Source organism: Camelus ferus, chromosome 1, assembly GCF_009834535.1.
Source record: "Camelus ferus isolate YT-003-E chromosome 1, BCGSAC_Cfer_1.0, whole genome shotgun sequence".
NCBI classification, from domain to species: Eukaryota; Metazoa; Chordata; class Mammalia; order Artiodactyla; family Camelidae; genus Camelus; species Camelus ferus.
In genome coordinates, this window is record NC_045696.1 from 8,512,619 (window position 1) to 8,533,721 (window position 21,103).

Consider the following 21,103-nt stretch of genomic DNA (forward strand, 5'->3'; position numbering starts at 1 on the left):
CCAGAATGACCAGCTCTGTGGACCCAAAGACCCCTCCGTCACTACATTTGTATTGGACTGCCTCCTGTCTCTGACTTCCATACCCTGCTGAGGGCTCCTTGAGACGGGTCTTCATCATTTAGGCTGCCAGATTTTAGCACAGTGCCTGTACATGGCAGATGCTGAGGAAGTCTTTGTCAAATGAATAAATGAATGGATGGATGGATGGAGTCTGAATTCAACCATGAAAACGGCTGATGAAGGATTTGGATCTGGGACTTAAGGTGGGCAGTTGGCATCCATGGGCTCCTATGACCAAGGCCTGTTATGAGAGATCCTTTTCTGAAGCCCAGCATCTGTCCCCATGGGCTTGCCCCTGATGGTCGTGACGGTGCCACACAGGAGCTCAGCTTCCAAATAAGGGAGGGGAATGTCTGCTGGAAATTCTGTAGATCTGTGGTGTAGAGATGGGGCCGGGGTGGGAGACTGGAGCTAGACAAGAGATCCAGTGTGATTGCTGGTCACTTTTTTACCAAAAACCAATTTCTCTTTGGAATCGGGGACAACTTATTTAAGCTGTATTAGAGGTTGAATTGAGTGCCCTAAAATTCATGTGTTTAGTTCTAACCTTTAGGGCCTCAGAAATGTGACATTATTTGGAAATTGAGTCTTTTCTTTTCATTCTGAATGAATTTCATTCATTCATATTGGATATTTATTTGTTTCATTTTAAAAATTTATTATTTGTTATACAGGTTTTAAAAGTGACACTCCATTTACAGTTATTATGAAATATTGGCTCTATTCCCCGTGTTGCATAATACATCCTTGTGTCCTATCTTATACCCAGTAGTTTGTGCCTCCCACTCTCTGCAGGCTGAGTCTTTACAGAGGTCATCAAAGTTACAATGACATCATTTGGGTGGGCCCTAATCCAGTTACTGGTGTCCTGATTAAAAGGAGAAATTTCAAGTGTAGGAAAGGCCCTCAGAAGGAACCCACCTGCTGACACCGTGACTTTGGACTCTGCCAGCAGAGCTGTGAGACCATGCGATTCTGTTGCTTTGACCTGTCAAGCCGTGGTCCTTTGTCACGGCAGCCAAAGGAAAGTAAAGCAAGTTGGATAACTGAACGTGTACATTCACTTCCAGAAACGTGTGCTCATTCCTAGGAAAGCTGAGGGTTCTCAATCACCGGAGCTAAATGCGAAGGTGGACCTTCGCATCCCCTTTCTGTTTGTGATTGAGGTTAAAAATCAAAGTTCCCACCTTTGTTGGTTGTGCTGATAGCGGCCGGGGCCAAGGGGAAGCCGTGGGAGGTAGAAGGTCCGGGAAGAGCAACGTATTACAGTGTGGATTTTCTGAGAAGAGGAATTAAAGGTACATAATCTCATTTTCTGCAAACACAAGAAATGATTGTAGGGCCCCAACTTCTGGAAAATAAGATGCTTCTGTGAATGTCTACAAACATAAACAAAGTTAAAGAGCAGGTTATAAATGGGGCCTGTGCCTGGGGACCATGACTCTGACACAGGTTGTGTCTCTAACTAGATTCCCCCAGCTCTGCCCTCCCCTGTTTGTATGACGTCCTCATTTTTCCAGCATCTCTCTGCCTCAATGGCTCCAAAGGCAGAACCTAGGAAAGGAAATCAAGGTTTCTTCTCTTTGTTCTGAAACATTTTGGAAAGACATCTTAATGAAAGAAAGTTTACAAAATGCATTGTTAAGTGTTTACAAGTGATGGTTTTTTTCCTCCCTTCTGCAAAACGATTTCATTTACTTAATAGAATATTTTATCAATGCCTGACGCTGCGCTGACCTAGAGAGCTTGGCCTGTTAGTGACTGTCAGTGCTGCCATCTCACTGTGACCCTTGTTTAGGGAGAGACATTCTGTTCAACGTGTCATAAGGGAAGTTCATTTCCATTCATGCAGGTCCCCAATTCATCTCCCTCTGTGAAAGCACTGAGGATGAATAACACTGCCTTAATTAAGGCTGTAGATGGGTAATTGTGCTGGGAAATGCTAAATTATAAATGCTAGGAGGCTAGATGTGGGATGGGGCAGAAGGAAAGATGAGAGTAGGTCAAAGTGTGCGCATTTAGGAAGGGGTGGCAGCTCTGGTAGATTTGCAGGGAACGAGGGTCATAGGCAGGTGCCCCAGGGTTCCAATGGGATGAATTACACTGTGGAGCAGCGGCATTAGAGGTCAGGTTACAGTGACTACTAAGGGCAGCCTGGAGGCAAGGGAGCAAGCAGCCAGCGCCAGGACACAGCTCACGTTTCCAAGGCACCAGGTTTAGGTTCACCTGGGCAGGTAGGTGATGGAGAGATCTGATAAAAGGCAAGTGCCCATCCCTAGCCCCTAGGAACAGGGAAGGCAGTTTACCCTTCTGTGTTCGGAATGATAAAGTATGTATTTCTGAGCAATGTCACCTTTGGGAAGGGACAAGAGGTGAAGGTGGACACAGACTTTCTGCCTCACCCACCCGGATGGGTGGCTCCATGCAGGCGTCGGTCTGTGCTGACAGGTTATAGGATGAGCTCTTACCTGTGAGGCCAGCTGGAGTCCTCCCCGACAGGGGGTGCTCAGCGCAGACTCTGGAGCTGCAACCTATGGGGTTGCTTCTCCACTTACTCTAGAATCTGGGAAGAGTCTCCAAGGCTCTCTGTCTCACTTTACTCATCTGTGAAAAAGGAAGTAATGCTATTCATTCCGCTTGTCCCCCAGTGTAAATAGGAACGCTAAACCTCAAATAATTTGAAGGTGGTTTTATGACATTGTTTTAGAGTTATAAAGGGAAGGAAGAATGGAAGGAGAAAAAGAGGGAGATAGGGAAGGGAAAGAAAGGAAGGAAGGAAGGATGTCTTAGTCCATTCAGGTTGCTGTAACAAAAATGCTGGAACCTGGGTGGCTTAGAAACAACAAAGATTTATTTTTCACAGTTCCTGGAGGCTGGGAAGTTCAAAGCCATGGTGCCCGTAGATTCAGTGTCTGATGAGGTCCATTTCCTAGACTTTGGTCTTTTCTCTGCAACCTCACATGGTGGAGGGGGCAGAGAGCTCTGTGGGGTCCCTCATAAAAAGGCGCTAATCCTATTCACCAGGGCTCCACCCTCGTGACCCGATCACCTCCCAAAGGCCTGACCTCTCAGTGCTATCACTTTGCAGATTAGGATTTCAACATATGAATCTGGGGGGACATACACACTCAGATCACAGCAAAGGGGGGAAAAAAGAGGGAAGAAAAGGGAGGGAAGAAGGGAAAATGTAGGAAGAAAGGGAGGGAAGGACGGAGGGAGGGAGCAAGGAAAACAGTCACTTGAATCTCATCTTTGTGCTGAAATTTCTGAATTAATTCAGTGCAAGTTGGGTGCGCTGGGGAGTACAGGTAGAAACTCTCAAAATCTGTTTCTTGAATACTTAAGTCAGAGAAATGGTGCGTAGCACAGTCATCAAACTTATATCCTGTGTGAAAACCCCGAAATCCCAGTCTCTGGAAGTTTACTCGCTTTATGTGTCTTCATTTTCTTCGCTGTTGCTGTTGGCGGCAGCCACCCTTCACCAGTCAGGGTTCTTTTTAAAACTGCAGCGCTGTGCAATATACTGCAGCCACCGAGTCCTGGCCACAAAGCCCATCACAAAGCGTGGCGGAGCAGATCAGCAGAAAGAGGATACCTTTGAAAGATTCAGATGAACATTAAATTAATCAACCAAAGCTCTGGGGGGAAATGGCCACTAATTTCAAATTTTTCATCTCTGGAAAATCAATTATTATTATGTTTATTGATGTTGTATTTGTCACTATTTTCAGCCATTTCCCCTGATGACACAGGTTAAAATAAGAACATTGTTATAGAAGAGATTAGACATGTTCGATTCTGTTTCCAGACTTTCCGCCTTTCAGTTACCTGGGGTCTGGGAGAGAAATCAGCTGTCACGGGCCAAGGCCAGGCTTGCTCTCCTTTGTTCCTGTCTGAGGCACCCCTTTGGCCTCTATGAGATTTTAAATAGTTAGTTAAACACCAGCTCATGCTTCTTGCCCTCTGGGCGGGATTTTGGGGACATGTGTATAAAATGAGCACTCCCTTTCCAGTCCAGCTGGTCTGGGGTTTGGAATTTGTTTCCTTCCCTCTCAAAGATTCTGAGGCCCTCTCTCTCAGCCTGAGGTTGAGTTTCCCATCGTCATCCTCACAGAAAGCGGCTTTCTGCTGCTGCATTGATCCCGAAATGGCCCCGACTCACAGGTGAGCGCGTTGATGCCAGCCTGGGCCCCTCCTTTCACACATAATGATCCATTCCCTATCGAACGACTCTGGTCCTTCTTGGAGCACTTGGTGATTTGGAGTTCCCACAGCAGTGAGCAAGGCAGAGTTGTCAGCAAAATAATGAAATGCAGGTTGTTCTCTCAGTGGGTTGCAGATATATTTTTCATATGCAACTACGCAAAACTACAGTCATATGCGTGGCCTTTATAGAGCAGCAAAAGAATGATTCTAGAATCACAGTCCAGGTTCCATCATGTTCCATTAGCTGGGAGAAATTGGTAGTGAAATTATATATATATATATATATATATATATATATATATATATATATATATATATATATATATATATAAAATTTATTTATTTATTTATTTATTTATTTATTTATTTATTTATTTATTTATTTATTTATTTAATATAGAGAGAGAGAGAGCGAGCGAGAGGGAGAGAGAGATCTCCCAACACATGCCAGGCATTATGCAAAGCATTCTGGAAAAACACAAGATGAATTGGATCAAACTCTTCCTTCAATGAGAACACAGTCTAGCAGTCTAGTGAGGACATTATATTGTTAAAATTTAGGGGGATATATATATATATATATATATCAATTTACTCCAAATCAAAATAAAATGAGAACAGTTTCTAAATGAAGCCTTCAGATGACAAAGGTATTTTTAAACCCTATATTGGCTTTGTCAGCTTGTTCTGACACATTTAGGTAACATGGAAGCTTATAAAATAAGAATAAATGCCTCCTTTCTCCTCCAATCTCACCCCCCAGTGGTGGCTCTAGGTTAACTGTTTGGTTTGTGTTCTCCTCATATTTTTCATTTGCCTATAAAACATAAAAATAGGCACATATATGGTGGATATCTTAGCCACCATCTCATTCCTTCAAAGGACTGCCTAGTGTTCCAGATCTTGGATGTCCTAGAATTTATTTAACATTCTCTTGTTGGTAGACTTCTAAGTTATTGTCAGGTTTTTTGTGTTACTCTAAATGGATTATGAATAAGCAAGAACCTGCTATAGTAGGAATACTAGCATTGTAAGTGGTATCTAAGCAATGTTTTGTAGTTGACCATTGAAGCTTCCGCAGAGGAGTGATATGATGTAGGGTGTATTTTAGAAGGATTTCAAGGTGGGGCTGAATTGGATTGAAGAGTGACTGCAAGCAAGGAGGACTATGCAATCATCTGGAGGAGAGATGCTGGAGATTTGAACTGGGGCTATGGTAGTGATAAAGGAGAGGAATGACTCTAGAATCACGGTCCAGATTCCATTAACTGTGAGAAATTGATGGTGAAGAAGAAGATATTAGTTCCTAATTATAATTAGATCAAAAACTGCCGTCAATTCTTGATTTTCTAGTGGTGGCACCACTATGGCTAAGACACAGAAGACATCTGGGACATGCTTGTGTTTAGCTGATGGATACTGAGTGTCCACTCTGGGGGTTGATCAGGTCTTGGAGAGACTGCCACCTGGGGTGGAGGCAGGAGGTTGAGACAGGCAGGCCAAATGGAGTTCTGGTCTCTCTTCTCTGCTGACATCAAAGGCAGCTCTTCTGCATTTTGGGTTCATTCTTCCCAGTTTATCAGTCAGCCAACAGTGAGTGCTTTCACTCGGCTGGGGAGGTAAACGGGTCCCAGGTCACTGCTCGGCCTTCACCATGGTTAATTCAACTTCAAATAATCAAGATTTGACTTTTTTTTTAGACCATAGTACTGACAGGAGCTGGTGACTGATTAGATACAGGAATAAAAGGAGAGTTAAAGATGGTTATGAGATTTCAAATTCAAATGAATGGGTATAATATATGGTGACATTAACCAAGAGAACTTGGAAAAGGGATCAGATTTTTTTATTTTTTTGGTGAAATCTGTTGGGGAAGAAATGTATTTAAATTTTAAAATGCAAGATGGACAGCATACAATTGGAAACTGGAAATTTTGTGCTGGAACTCTGTAGAGAGTTGTCAGAGTCATCATCACACCAGTGATGGACTTCCCCCTGGAAAACTGTGAAGAAGTTGGTGGAAGCTCCTTGGTGAACAGTAGCATTTGGTTATGGGTAGATGAAAGAGTGGTCAGGAAGAGTTAACCCCAAAGCCAGAAGGGGCTGCAGTCAGAAGGAAGGTGCACTTGCCAGCATTAAATGCTGCGCTGGGGTTGACGGGGCGGTGCTGAGAAGGAGCCGTGGGGACTGCTGACTGAAGATGATTGATGCGATGTGGAGATGCGATGTGGAGCGCAGTTCTGGGGACGTGTCAGAGTGGCAGTGTGCTCTCTGTCTCCCCAGTGTTGTCATTCTGGCTTTAGAACTAAATCTTGTGATATGTGATGACGGTGATAAAAATGTTCATTCTTTTCAATTGAAAGCATTCTCCTTGAGGTTGTATTTGAATTGGCTTTTGGTTTTATTATTCTGAGGTTGTTTGTGGCAATGAAATGCCCAGCAACTGGTCGATGGCTTAGTTAGATATGGTCAGTGTTATAATATTAAGTGGTCAATGTTACAGTATTTTCCTTTCTTGGTAGAAAAGCAATAATATGTGGATTCATGGAAATGGCCCATCATTTGTTCAAATGTACCCTGTGACACCAACCACATCCCATAACTGGGAGCCTTGCAGGGTGGAAAAAGCCATGTCCTTCTTCTTTACAAACTGAAATGTTGGAAAAAGAAAAGATTGGATCTCCTGACTTTCTTCAACCAGAGATGGAAAGTTGAGTCATCAAGTGTGGGATTTTTCCAGCTGGGTCTGACAAAAGATTAGAAGCTATACCTGGCTTGCACTGTAAGAAATGAGCAAGACTTCTTACAGAAGTTTTGTGTGCACACAAGAGGGAAGGTTAGCCACACAAGTGCTCTCACCTTTAAGACTGTCAAATATTTGGGTTGATAACAAAACTTTGAGCCATAGATGAATGAAGTATGATAATACATGCTTCTAATGAACTGGCAATATTATGAATATCTAATAAAATGTTAAGGATTTCTCTATTCTGAGTAGAACACATTGAACCTTGCTGGATCATAATGTGCACTTATTAGATTTTGAAACTATTTCAACTGTTTATCAATTAATGTCATTTAAAGGACTTATTTTAAAAGCAAACTCAAATGCACAAATAAAGAATTTCACTCGGTAGTAAATTTCAGTGAAATTCACTTTCTGGGTTCAAAATGTATTTTTTAGATATTCTGGTACTGTGGGATTCTCTAGGAATATAATCAGATATTTGAATCATAAGCTGTTAAAATTGAGAAAGGGTATTAGAAGCTATCTCGTAACCCATTCTCTTAGAGGAAACTGAAGCTCACAGAAAGGGGGGGACTGGGTCAATATCACATAGGTAGTGGTCAAAATTCAGCTCTCTTGACTCTCAGTCCAGTGCCCTTTTCAAAGCACTGTGATGTCTCTTATATAGAAACAACTGAATTATTGTGTATACTCTAGAGCATTTTCAGGGAGTTTGCACACAGAATCTTTGCAACCAAATATGGCGGCTCCAGATGACTTGGGCTTGCGGGAGAGTATGAAGGGCTCATTTTGAGGGAGGAAAGAGTATCAGGTAATCCTAGGCGGATAAATGACTGTGGAATAAATTAAGGATATGCCCTTCTCTTTTCAGAAACAGTGCACATTCCCCTGGGGACGTGAAAGGAACTCACAGCCCCTGTGCACTCCTGCGTCCCCGCCAGGTCGTGCAGCTTCCCCACCTCACAGTGAGTTCATTTGCCTCCCTCCACCACCTGGACAGTCAGCCCACCCTCCCTGTTGGCAGGCGTCCCATCCCATTCCCTTGGTGCCATGAAGAGTGTCTAGGGTGATGGACGTGTTCGGGAACTCATTCTAAAATGGAGATGTGTCGATGAGTTGATGGGGTGTGAGTAGAACTAGGGGAGGTCTCTGACTCAAGGCATCAGAGTCGGCTTGGGAAGGATTGATAACAATTGTGCCTTTTCAAAAATTGACTTGAATAGTAACTATGAAAAGTTACTGAAGTAACAAAAGAGAACAAAAGGATTTACATGAGAAGCAGTACTTCCTGGCGCGTCCCCGCCCCTACTGCCCGTTCTGCCCCTCCCCCTCTCCAAATGCTTTACCTTTAACTGCTTCTGTTTTTCTGTTACGTTTGGTCGCCAAACCCATATTTCTAAATAGTATGTCATGCCGCTGATTGTTATCCCCTTCTTGCCACGTCTCCTCCCTGTCTCCTGCTACTACGAAAACTTCCTCTCTAGATGAATGAAGGCAAAACTGAATCCCAGCCTTAGACCATACAAAGGGGGGCTCCAGATAAACTAGAAACCTAAACAGAAAAGGTAGCAGTGTACAAGTAATAGAAGAACATACTGGAGAATATCTTTGTGACTTAGGGATAGAAGTCTTCTTAAACCAGACCTCAACGTCACAGCCAAATGTAAAAACGTGGTAGATTTTATTACATCAAGCTTAAGAATCCAGTTCATTTTAGAATCTCATAGAGACATCATTATTAGTCAGATGGCAGGTGAGAGGAAGATAATTGTGACATCTAAAAACTGAAAGGCTTACATGGGATAATCAAGCAATTCTGAGATGTTAGCATGAAAAAGTTAGAGAAGCCAAGAATAATGGATGTAATATATAACTTCAGAGGAGGGGAGAACTGAACAAGTAACAACTATGTTAATAAACATTCCAATTCATTAGGAAGCAGAGGAATGAAAGTTAAAATAACAACGAGAGGCTATTTTCTATGCAGCAGCCTGGCAAAACTGGGCAGGTGAGTGGTGCTGTTGCAGGCTGGGTGCCCCAGGAGCAGACACTGAGACAGAGTTTTGAGGGATCAAAGCTGCAACAGGAGTGGGGAGGATGCTGGACTGAGCAGTGGAAGCTGGGATGTGATGCAGGCAGGGCAAAGCCTCAGCCAATCAGCCAGGGGCTCTGGAGTAGAAATTACCCTTCAGGGTTGCTGGCATCTGGCTGAAATAGCTGGCCTCTTACACCTCCAGTTGGGAGCTGCTCTGGGAAGGTAAGCCCTGGGGCCAGGTTTTTATCTATATGTGGCCTTGGTCAGATAATCAAGCCCAAGAGGTTAGAGAGCACGTGTTCTGCAAGGAGGCAGATGCTGCGGGAGCTGACAGCTGGAGGCTGACCACTGAGCACAGCCCCTGCAGCCGGGCAGCGAGTTCTTCCTTGAAGAGGGAACTGACTAGTGCAGCTGTTACAGTGTGTGAGTGTGTGTGTGTGTGTGTGTGTGTGTGTGTGTTTCTGTGGGGAAACAGTAACTCTCAAGTGTTGTTGATAGAAGTGGGGGCTTATGAAGCTACTGTTCAAAGCAGTGGGTAGTCCTTAGGTGAAGTGGGCGTGTTTCTTATATTCCAGAAATTCCCCTGCTGGTGGTACATATCAGGGAAATCCTCACAAGGGTCCATAAGTGGAACATGCAGAAGAATATCCATGGCAGCAGGGTCCGAGCTGGAGATGAACACATCTGAGGTGTTTGTTGCTTGGAGAATGAGTAACAAGTCAGGGAATATTATGCAGATGCCAACCGAGGCATAAACACAGCAGAATGAACAGACTTTCAAAACATAGTGCCGAGTGAAGAAAGTAAGAACAGAATGTCATCTTTAGCACATTACTGTTTATGTAAATTGAAACCACATAATTCTCAGGGTACATACAAACTCAGAAATACTAGTCAAATACAATGGGGTGTCTGCCCACAGTGGGAGAGAGACATGGCTATGGGAATGGGAATAAAAGGCAATCAATCAGTCAGTCAACTGTCAACCAATCACAAACGAAGGATGAGAGGGTGTCACTAAATGAGGGTACCCTTAACTAGGAGTATGATGAAGTCAGCTTTGTGTGTCTGAGGCTCAGAGGGATGAACTAAAAAAACACAGTGATGCTTGCCTGGCCTTGGGTGTGTGCCAGCATCTGCCACTGATGTTGGGGTCTTTGGTCTTCAGTGTCATCATTTGGCCCCCCTTTGTCACAACTCTAGGCCACTTGAGTTCTTGGCCTGTGCACCACTGCGGCTCACGGTTACTTCTGGATCTTTCTATGCTTTGCTGGTCAGGCTGTTGACACCTGGGGTGGGAACTGCTTTAGAACCTCCAGACCTCACTTTGCTATTTTTGCTCCCCTGGGATCACCTCATGTTGCCCTCGGGCGTCCCATGGAGTGTTTTTATCCAAATAGGAACTGAGACACAAAACCCTCTTCTTTTTGGGTCTCCCTGAAACAAACTGATATTTTTGTTCTTTTATCTCTCCTACCTCAAGGCCTTCTGGGTAGGAGCTGGGCCTGTCCTGGGACCTGGGCAGCGCGCTCACCCCGGCCTCATTCTCCGGGAGTCCCGCCAGGTGCCTCTGGGCAAGTCTGAAACAAACACATTTATCTTTCCATTGTGATAGGAACTACCACCCTTCTTGTTTTCTGCCCTCTTTGCCCTGCGCTCTTCCTCGTGTCCCCCTAGCTAGAAGGCCTTCTAGGATGAACCTGTTCAGAAATGTTGAAGAGTTCTGTTTGCATTTAAAATTAATACATGAGCACTGAGAAAAATTGGAAAGTTCTAAAGTAAAGAACAGGAAAAAAACAGATGCATAAAATCTCAACATCCAAAGGATCATTGTCAAAATTTGGGAGCAGTTGTCTTTTGGTCTCCATTTTGGGAACCTCATTTGCACACTTTCTTGGAACCGTGTATCTGTACTTGAAGGAGCACAGAGTAAATGTAACATGTCATAAGCGTTTTTTCCCCATGTCTGGAACGTATTTTACTAAATCATGTCTCTCCTGTTAGAAAATCGGTTGACGCCATTGTTTTTGACCATCAAGAACAACAGAGTAGTGGACAATCTTGATTCATTTCTGCATTCCAGATTATTTCCTTAGACTGAGAAGTGAAATTATTGGGTCAAAGGATGTAAGCATTCCTTTAAGGGTTTTTATTACTAAATTACTCTCCTGAAAGATTAAGTCGGTTGATCTGAGTATGTGTAAGGTTTACATGCAGATAAGACCCTCCTCCCCATCCTCACTAGCATTTATGAAACAGCTTAGTCGTTCCATGAAAGGATTATGAAAATGCCGAACTTGAAAGACTCCAGAATTAAGAAGTAAGAGTGTCCAAGTCATAGCAGATTTATCTCTCCCTAAGTTTATTATTTTGGGGGCTGTGACACTGTCGGAAGATCGACAGTCCTCTAGATTCCATTTGTTCTGTAGTTGTGCTTTGGTGACCAGCCAGCTTGGCAGTAAGTTGGCAATGTTTAATAAGATTGTCTTCCATGATTGAAACAAATGACTCTCTTTTTGTCATCAGAAATGGAACCTTTATGCATTTGTTTTAGTAATACAAGATCTGACATCATTAATAATCTGGGCTTGCAACTTGTGCTTGTTGAATACGATAGATGAATGAAAAATTTAATTTTTTAGTAGATCATAAAAGATGTGCCAATAGATCAAAAATAATTTAGGCAGAGTACCTCTGATGCATGAGACATTCCATTGTCTCTGCTTTTTGTTCGGTGGCCGTGTGCACATAGATGTCATTCTTTGTGAGTCCTCTAAATGTCATAGTGTAGTATTCAGAGACGTGCATGGGCTGGTCCTATCTCTCGAAATTTCTGTCTCGTTACTCTCCACCGTGGCCTCTGTGTAATGGATGAACTGCAAATCCCACCTTGTTGTTTTCGGCTCTCCTTGTAGCTCAGGTGAGGAATACCCTCTTGTCACCGGCGAGCTGGGTAATTCCTCCCTTTCCAAGACCTCATTTAAATCTCTCTCTGGTTTCGTTTCTCAGATTGTACCCTCAAACCTAGCATTTACATCTTGAATTTAGAGCATTTTGCTTGTCCTGTGATTCGGTTCTGAGTGGCTTCTCCAGAACCTTATCTGTACTTGACATTGGACTTCAGGAGGTTAGAGACCATGTGTTTGACTCTTTGCCTTTTGATCCCCACCAATCAGTAGTATTTGAACTTAACAGAGTCATTTAAGGTGCTTCTTCAACTCTGATTTCTTGTGTGTGCTTAAGAGGACCTGCTGGATTTGTGCTTGTTTGCAGCAAAGTAACACCCAGTGCAGAATCATCAACCGGGGACTGTAAAAAAAAAAAAAAAGGCCAATTCTGCTTTTGTTCACAAGGGAGAGGGAGCTTCGCAGCGATCCCAGCACCGAGGACTTGCGCTGCTCCCTCGCGCGCTCTTTGCCGTGGCTCCTTTGTCCAGGGACCCAGTAGGGACTCCCCGGTGTTGCAGCAGCTCCTGGGTGAGTTGTGTTTGGAGCCATGCAGCCTGGAAACGGTGCTGGGGAAGGCGTCGGGGATGGGGTGGAGTGGGGAGGACTGGCTGGCAAGCAGCTGATTTGCCCAGTGTGTAATTATTGAAGCAAGAGCAAACTGTAGGGGTTTAAAAAAGAAGGTAATCTTCATGGAGACAGGTCACAGGGGGCAGAGTACAGAGGGACCCTCAGAAGCCTTTGGCTCAGCCCTGTTATCAAACCAGCAGGAGAGGAAGTGAAGGGGGTCCTCACCGCCCTGGGGTCTGCCCGGCACTGCTGCTGCCTAAGGAAGATTCCCCAGTAAGAGGACTTTGGTCTCTCCTAGGCTAAGAAAGGCAGGATTCTTTTAAAAGCAGATTATCAAAATTAGGCACATTCACCGATGTGCACAACCATTGGCAGTGAAGGGCATGGATCCAATGTTAGACAGAGGCCCGGACTCAACCCAGGGTGGGAGGTGACTTGCTCCTGGAGTAACAGTTTACTTCTCCTTCAGTGAGCCAGGCTCGGGGCCGGGCCCTGAGGGTCCCCGGGAGAAGGGCACATTCTCTGACATCGGCTGGCTCACAGCCTGGAAGGACGGACAGAGACCAAACCAACCATCTCATACGGTGGGTAAGACTTGACCCAAGATGGCCCAGATCAGGGGCATGGGGGAGGGCCCCCCAACTCACACTGGTGTGGGTGGACGTGAAGGAGGGGTTCCACAACTTGAGGGAGGAGTGTGAGTCACAGCACCCCCATCAGCTGTGCAAGGCTGGGGAAATCCCTTATTAAGTCTCTGTTCCCTCCTGGGAAGGAAAGATAGTGACCTCTGGCGCCGACCGGTCACATGTAGAGACCTGACATGCAGCAAATGTCCATCAGTGACTGCGTTTTCCAGAAGAGGCATTGTTTGATGATAATAGGGTGGATGGCCTCTCTGTATCAAGAGAAGGGGAAGGTTATTTATTTATTTATTTATTTATTTATTTATTTATTTATGTATTTATTTATGTATTTATTTGCATTTTGCCCTCTTTTCACAACATCTGGCTTCTGTTGGCTCTTACCTACTAAGCAGCTGTAGCAACTTCACAAAAGGAGGCAAGGAAACTCCCATCTCATTCTCACAGCAGGTTGGAAGCTCTACGGACAAGCAGTCCTCACTTTGCCTGGTTGGGGGGGGGCCATAAAAATGACTGTGTAAACCAAAGCCAGGCAAAGCAGTCTTGATCAGCAAAGACAAAAATTACACAGAGGAAAGAAAATGTCGATATGCCAGAAGAAAATTTTGAGTTGTATTTCGTTAAGAAATCACAGCATGAAGCAAATGGTTTGTGTAATTGGTCTGGCAGCCCCTTTGTGTTTGTTTCTCGTACAAAAAGTCCTTTGTTGTGGTGCATGGATGAGAAAATCTGGGCCTTGGACTCGTGTGTGTGATTCCTGGCGGAACATCTCTAAGAGAGTAAGAGACAGTTGAATTCTTTTTGTTGTAACTGGCGCACCCCAGCTGGGGATACTGCAATAGATGCGTATGGCGAAGAGGTTCCTCTGCGTTCAAGCAGCCCTTTCCGTTAAGAAAGCCTGTCTGTCCACTGAGGAGGGGAGGAGAGAAAGGGAGAAGGAGGAGGAGGAGGAGGAGAAAATGATAGAGGCAGGGACAAGAACAAGTGTGAAGGGAAATGGGAAATGTCGTAGAGATTCAGAGAGGAGCACTTAGAGTGACCAGTTCCTTGGTGAGCTTGTTTTAGAAAAAGAGCACACGTTGGAAGGAGACTGAAGGAGTTCTGGGGTTGGCTGGACTGGTATTTCTCCTAGAACTTAAATTTTTCCGTTCTCGGCACGTTGCTTTTCCTAGATTCTGTTAGTTGCAAGGAGGGTTGGTGATGCATTTGGCAGGAGGCTGGTTCCTCCCTTAAGCCTGAAGGGGTAGGGGAGGAAAGGTGCATGTGGGAGACAGAGGCTCCTGTTGTGGCTACAGGTAGATGAGTCCAGCCATCATGGCTCTGCGGCATGGATGGAATAAACACCCTGGACTTTCTCCCCAGCCCTCCAATCTCCTGACAGAACTCTCCATGGCACCCAGGCTACGAGGAAGCTGGGTTTTCAGCTGTATTTTGTACTTAAAAGAGTGTCTTGGGTCAGGTCCATAGTGGCAGTCATGTGGTTTTTAAGGCATAAGTAATTTATAAATACACCCTTGGTTTTAAAATAAACAAACAGATGTCTCAGCTGTTCTTTCTAGAAGCACTTCACCTTTTCCCTTTCTACAGACAGCCTCTCTGGAAGACTCGAAGCCATGGAAATCCTTAGGGTACGTCTCCATTCTCAGGCTGCTTATTTCTCACTATCATTCAGTGCAGGGTGTTCACAAACAGAAGAAAATATTGATTGTTTCTTTCAAAGTCATACATTTTAATATAGTTTAGCATACCAAGTTGTCAGTGTTTGATCTCTTGGGTCATAGTTCAAACTCCTTCTAATCCTATTGTCCATATTTCTAAATTTCTTGGGCAGTTTCAAGCACAAGCCAATCAGTGTCAATAAAAAAAAAATAGTAAGAGGGTTGTGCTTTGTGCAGAGCCTGCTGGCTTTTTGGGTGGTCTCCCCCGGTAGCATGAAGATGCTTTTGTTATTTCACCTCCTAAATCAGAGGCTACAAGTGGATACAAATCGTTCTAAGTCCTTATTACCTTTTGAGGTTAAGAAGAACCTCCTTATCCGAAAGAAACTGGATGCATGTGGTGGATGAGTGATATGATTAATTTTATGTGTCAACTGGCTAGACTGTGGTGACCAGTTGTTTGGTCAAATGCTAGTCTAGACATTGCTGTGGATGTAGTTTTTTAGATGTGATTAACGTCTACGGTCAGTTGATTTTAATAAAGCATATTATCTTCCATAATAGGGATGGGCTTCATCCAATCAATTGAAGGCCTTAAGAGCAAAGCCTGGGGTTCCCCAAAGCAGAAGCAATTCTGCCTCCAGATTGCAACGTAGAAATTCTGCTTGAGTTTCCATCTGTCAGACTCAAGACTGCAACATGAACTTTTAGCTGAGTCTCCCGTCGGCCAGCTTGCCCTATGGATTTTGGACTTGCTGGTCCCTATAATTGCATGAGATAATTCCTTAAGTATCCTATTAGTTCTGTTTCTCTGGAGAAATATGACTAATACAATGGGGGAAGGGATTTGGGGATCAAGGTTGACCGTCAGAGAGCTCTGTCTTCCCAGTGACCACAGTGCCGAGCGCAACTGCCTTGAAGGCGCTGTGGCTACTACAGTCAGGCTCATGGTGAGGGATGGAGCCAGGGAGCTTTTCCCCATCAGGCTCCTGGCAGAAAAGGGGTGGCACACTCCAAGGGTTCATTGAAGAGACTATTTCAGAAGTCAAGGGGTAAAGGAACCAAGAAGGTGGTTCACCCAGGGGTGAGCATCAGAGGGAATCTGTTGGTGCCCTTGGGCCTAAAGGAGCAGGGGTAGGAGATAAGATCTGTGGGAGACACCTCCCTGATGCCAGCTGGGGCTACCGGCAGAGGAGTGCAGCCACTGGCAAAACCGAGGGCTGGCAGAGAAGGCGTAGAAGAAGTAGATGTCTCGGTCTTTCTCTCCTCCAACTTGAATCTCCTGCCAAGGCTCACATTGTCAGAACCCAACCAGAAATCACAGGGTAAGGAAGCTCATTGGAAACGTTCAAGCCACCTGGGACCCTGAGCAGGAAGAAGGGCAGAGAATGGACACAGGCATGAACAAAAAGAGAACAGCCAGGTCATGTGGGTCTCTGTCTCTGGGGAACCTATAATAATAACATATTCACTTTCAGTAAATTACAAGCTCAACCTTATTAATTAAAGGAAAGGAAGTAGGTCATCTTTGGGTGATGGGGGTGCTCTGCTCAGCAAGGCTGTTGAGGGATGGTAATACATATTCTGTGATATGAAGAGGAGAGTCCGTGGCCGCCCTGGGCTCTGGGGCTCAGGGGACCTTAATTCTCAGCCACTTGGGGCAGTGGTCCTCAACTTAAGTCTTGCCCTCCTTTCTCGTCCTCCACCCCTCACCTGCCCAGTCACATGGTGGCGCAGTGTGAACAATGTCAGAGTTATGCCCCAGGATAAAGGCTTACCATCACTGGATCACCTCAATCAGGAATACCCAGTTTTCTGTGCCAAGACAACCGTTCCACCTCTTAAGTGAACATTTGATTATCTGCTATTGGTTCCTCATAGCTTTCAAGGACATGGGAGTAATTTATAATCCTAACTTCCTTTGACTTGCTTTAAAGCAGCTGAAATTATGGCTCTTGAATTTAAATGTTTTTTTAATTTATACTAAACACTATGCCCTTAGTGGGGTTTTTACAACCATTGGCTGGTTTACTGATTTTCTATTAAGTCCCAGCACACCATCTCTGTGCATGTGAACAAGTTCTTGAGTCAGGAGATGTTGGCTACTTACCGAGTACTCAGTGCTAGGAAATGCACTAAATTCTGGTTATGCAGAGATCAGAATAGTCCTGCTTTGGAGGGGCACACAGGTGGGTCATGGAGACACACATGCCAGTGGCAGAAGCAGTGTGGCGAGAGTGGCGAGGAGGCACGCACAGGGGAGCAGTGCCGTCCCTGACCCCGAGACCTAGTTAATGTGATCCAGGGGAGGAGACACTTCAAGATTCTGAGTTTTAAAGGAAGACCCAGAGTTAGCGCGGCGGCCGACGGGGGAACCGAGGAGAGCGGCGTTCTGGGAGGGAGAGGGCAACCACCTTGGAACAGCAGAGGGTCTGTGAGTGGGCAGTGGAGACTGATCATTTGGACCTGGTACCCATGTTACAGTCTTGACCTTATGATAAGTTCAAGGAGGGAGACCAGTGCCTTCTAAGTAAGGGAGTGACATGATGAGATATTTAATTGTATAAAGAAAAAAATCTGCTAGCGATGGGTAGAGACTGGTTTGGAAGATTCTGGGGCAAGACTGAAGGGCCAGGCTAATGAAGAGACCGTTATACCAAATCCAATTAAGAAATGATAAAAGCCTGAACTAAAGCCATGTTTGGGGTGTGGAAGGAGAGAGAGTGTGAAGACATTTCTGAGATGTGATAAAAAGAACTTTGCTAGAAGTGTTCTGTTATCCAACTTGGCTGACAGATAATCACCAAGGCAAATAATAAAAGAGGACAGCAGGCTGGTGGGTGGTGAAGAGGTCAGCTTAGTTGAGTGGCCTGTAGGACATCCTAGTGGGGGTGGCCGGAGGCGGGAGGACACAGACTCACAGGTCAGGAGGAAGACAGGGAAAAGATTTCATAGTTAACACTAGCAGGGGGAAGAGGGCATAAAACAATGGATGAGGCCACCAGGAACAATTGTAAAGGATGAGAAAATAAGAGAAGTGGAGATGCACTTACTCTTTTCTGTACTTTTATGAATGGTTGAGATAGCTCATCATTTAAAAAACATTCAAAATAAGGAAAAAGAACAGATGGAGGAAGAGAAATCTTTAATGGCTTACGATGTGGCTACCACGGATCTGGGAATTCAGGAATTTGTGCAGTGAGAATGTTGCAGAAATGGGAATTCCTGGCCACAGGGGATGGAGAAAAAGACAGACAGATATGTTTCAATTGGATTTGGAAATTAATAGGGCACTGGGGACTTCGGCCAGAGCGGTTTCATGGGATGGTTGTGGTGGCATTGACGAAGGCGAGGATGGGAGTAGGAGAGAGAAATGTAAGCTATTCCTTCAAGAAATTTCACTGGGAAGGGAAGGGATAGAGCTAGAAAGGAACTTGGGGTCCAGACCCAGAGAATTGCCTTTCTTGTTTCATAAAGTATTAGAATTAGAACATGTTATCAGGATGAGGGCGGAGTCAGGAGGAAGGGAGAGGTTCCAGACACCAGTGAAGATGCAGAGGAGAAGCCCTGCAGGAGGTGGAAACACCAGAACGGAAGCACAGGTGAGAGTCAGGGGAGGAGACGGTATAAACACAGAATCCCAGTTTCCCATTTCAGAGTCAAAGCTGGTCCTGGTGAGGAAACTCAGGTGTGGTTTGTGGAAGAGCCTGGAGAAGCTCACAGAACCGAGGTCTCCACATGGACACTGACGATCCAAACACAGGAACCCAAGTCTCCGGTGAGTGTGGGGGATCAGTGAGGCGAGGGTAGGAAACAGAGGGAAGTTAGAGGGCAATGTAGTCTGAAGGCCCCGACTTAAAAATTTAAAAGACCATGAAAACAGGCAGCAAAGGCCCAGCTAGGCCCAGCTGCTGTCCACTCAGACGGCCCTTCCGTGGGTGTGGAAGCAGGCACCACCCAAAGCCAGCAGGCTCACGAGGGACGCAGGTGGAAGCCGACTTCAGATGAAAATTGTTGAATCCGTTAAAGCGGGTTAGGGGAGTTGCTGTTCTGATCCATGTTTACCTAAAATTGAGGGTTCCAGCCAGTGCAGCCAAAAAGGGAAAGAGTAACATTAATCAAAAAGATGGCAGATGGAGAAACATGATTCCTGTTACTTGCTGAGTCTGTTTGAAACTTACACTGTCCAGGACCACCATTTACTTACTGCCAGCAACTCCATTTGCATTCTGTAATCCTCCTTTCTCATGAGGGACATGGAAGTCATTCTAATGGGCCTTCTTCCAGGTGTCAGGCCCCACCAGGAGGAAAGCATGTGAGCTTTGCAAGAGGAGTGTAAACAGCAGCACGATGGTGTCAGTACCTCTGTACCCACTGCGGATACTTGCCAATTGCTCATCTGAACCAGCACCCTAATGTTGTTCAAAATGCAGATGTTACGATTAAAATGGGCCTTTTAAAACACTATGTGAGTTTAGTTAATGCAAAATTAAAGCAATCACTTTATTTATCCACAGGTGTAAATAAAAAAACACGATACACTGCCACATACTCTACTATCCAATGTCATGTTACATTGTATTTGTATGTGAAGTTAAGGATGGGATTCTAGTGACGTCCATCACAGTCACATTGGTTGATGTCTGTGTAGGTAGATACATATCTATCTATCTATCTATCTATCTATCTATCTATCTATCTATCTATCTCTACCTCTATGTCTTCAATTTTTATGTTAAAAAGAAGGAAATACCCTGAAAAGTGTATTAAAATCTTCTGGGGCAAACATCTTTAGACTTACTAAAGGTAAATTATTTTGAACTCTGTAATTGTAAGATGGACGTTTGGGTAAACGTTCATTTGCAAAGAGTTGAATGTAATCGCTCACCCAGAATTTTTACTTGAATTAGAAGACCATGCTGCTGTGCAAAGATCTTGAAAGACCAAGAAATGACATAAAATTTATGATATAATTTTCTAAATGACCAGCCATCGCTTCTTTAAGAAATGCTATCTTCATTTGTAACTCTCAGGATACCCTGAAATTTATAACACAAATAAGATTTCTGTGGTATTGAGTCCGCAACCCACATATAACAGCCCAGTATATCTTCATTAACAAGAAACATTTCTATTGATTTCATTTTGCGATGTTTCATATTACATATAACAAATATGTATGGTCACCTAAATGAATTATTACAATCCAATTTGAAATGATTGCATAGGGTTATTGTATTATCTCTAGGATGCTTTAGTCTCTGGGTGTCAAAACTGTTTTTATTTAATGGAATAACATGGAAAAGTTAATCAGAGTAGGTTAACCTCTGTGGAACTGAAGGTCACACGCATTTACTCTCAATTGGAAATGGAGGCGCGTTCAGTTTTGAACTCTCGCTGGGGGTGGGCAAAGGTGGAAGAGGAAATAAGCAGGAGGAATTGAATGCCTGTGTTTCCTCTGGCTTCACTCACGTCGCTTGGCTTATGGGGCGTTTCAGTAACTGGATTTTTGATTAAAACGTTTCCTGCAAGGAAAATAAAATTAAACAGGCAATACAAACATAATAAAAAATCAATACTGCAGTTAACATTTCTATTGTGTCTTATTGAACGGCTTCACTTGAGGCCCATTCAGCTTTGCATACACAGGCGACCGCTCAGAGTTTCTGACCAGGGCTGGGTAAAGACGAGGAGTTGCAAAGAAAGAGTCCTTTTCTCAAAATTGTATTTCCAAGATAAATGGCGCTTCTAATATAATCAAGTCCTTTCGCTTCCGGGCCAGGAGCACAGAGGTAGAAAGCTCCCATCTGTTTCATTAACAACTTATATTTGATGAGCACGCAGAAGACACCATGAGTAGTCTTCACCGAGCGTATCAAATCTTGTTTATTCAGAAGGTGCTTTCCCTTTCAGAGCAGCTCTCTGAGGGTAAGGTTTTTGCCTCCGCAAATGTGTTGTGATTGTTTTTTATGTCTTATTACAAAGGTACTTGCTTACTTTTAGAGGACTCGGATGCAGAAGTGAGTGGCTAGAAAGACATCCAATTAAAGTCTATGGGGGAAGTATTACTCACGAATTAAATCCTCCGAAGTTTCAAAGATCCTTTATACTTCTGCTCAATGTGGCTGACTGAGATAATTGGGGACATTCCCTTTTTATTCCGAAAAGAACAACAACATGAAAATCCATAGGTGAGCTCAAAAGCTGGAAAGGGAGATCTCCAGAAGCCAGAAGGGAAT

General features: G+C 44.3%; 1 long non-coding RNA gene across 1 annotated transcript in view; it reads right to left on the reverse strand.

Moving 5' to 3' along the window:
- Positions 1-18,461, reverse strand: part of LOC116660592 — a 29,261-nt gene extending 10,800 nt beyond the window's left edge. Inside the window, exons 1-3 of the long non-coding RNA XR_004316167.1 lie at positions 18,451-18,461; positions 16,024-16,029; positions 751-849 (exon numbers count right to left, since the gene is read on the reverse strand). This is a non-coding gene — a long non-coding RNA (uncharacterized LOC116660592). The remainder of the gene's footprint in view (positions 1-750; positions 850-16,023; positions 16,030-18,450) is intronic.
- Between the last annotated feature and the right edge of the window lie 2,642 nt (positions 18,462-21,103).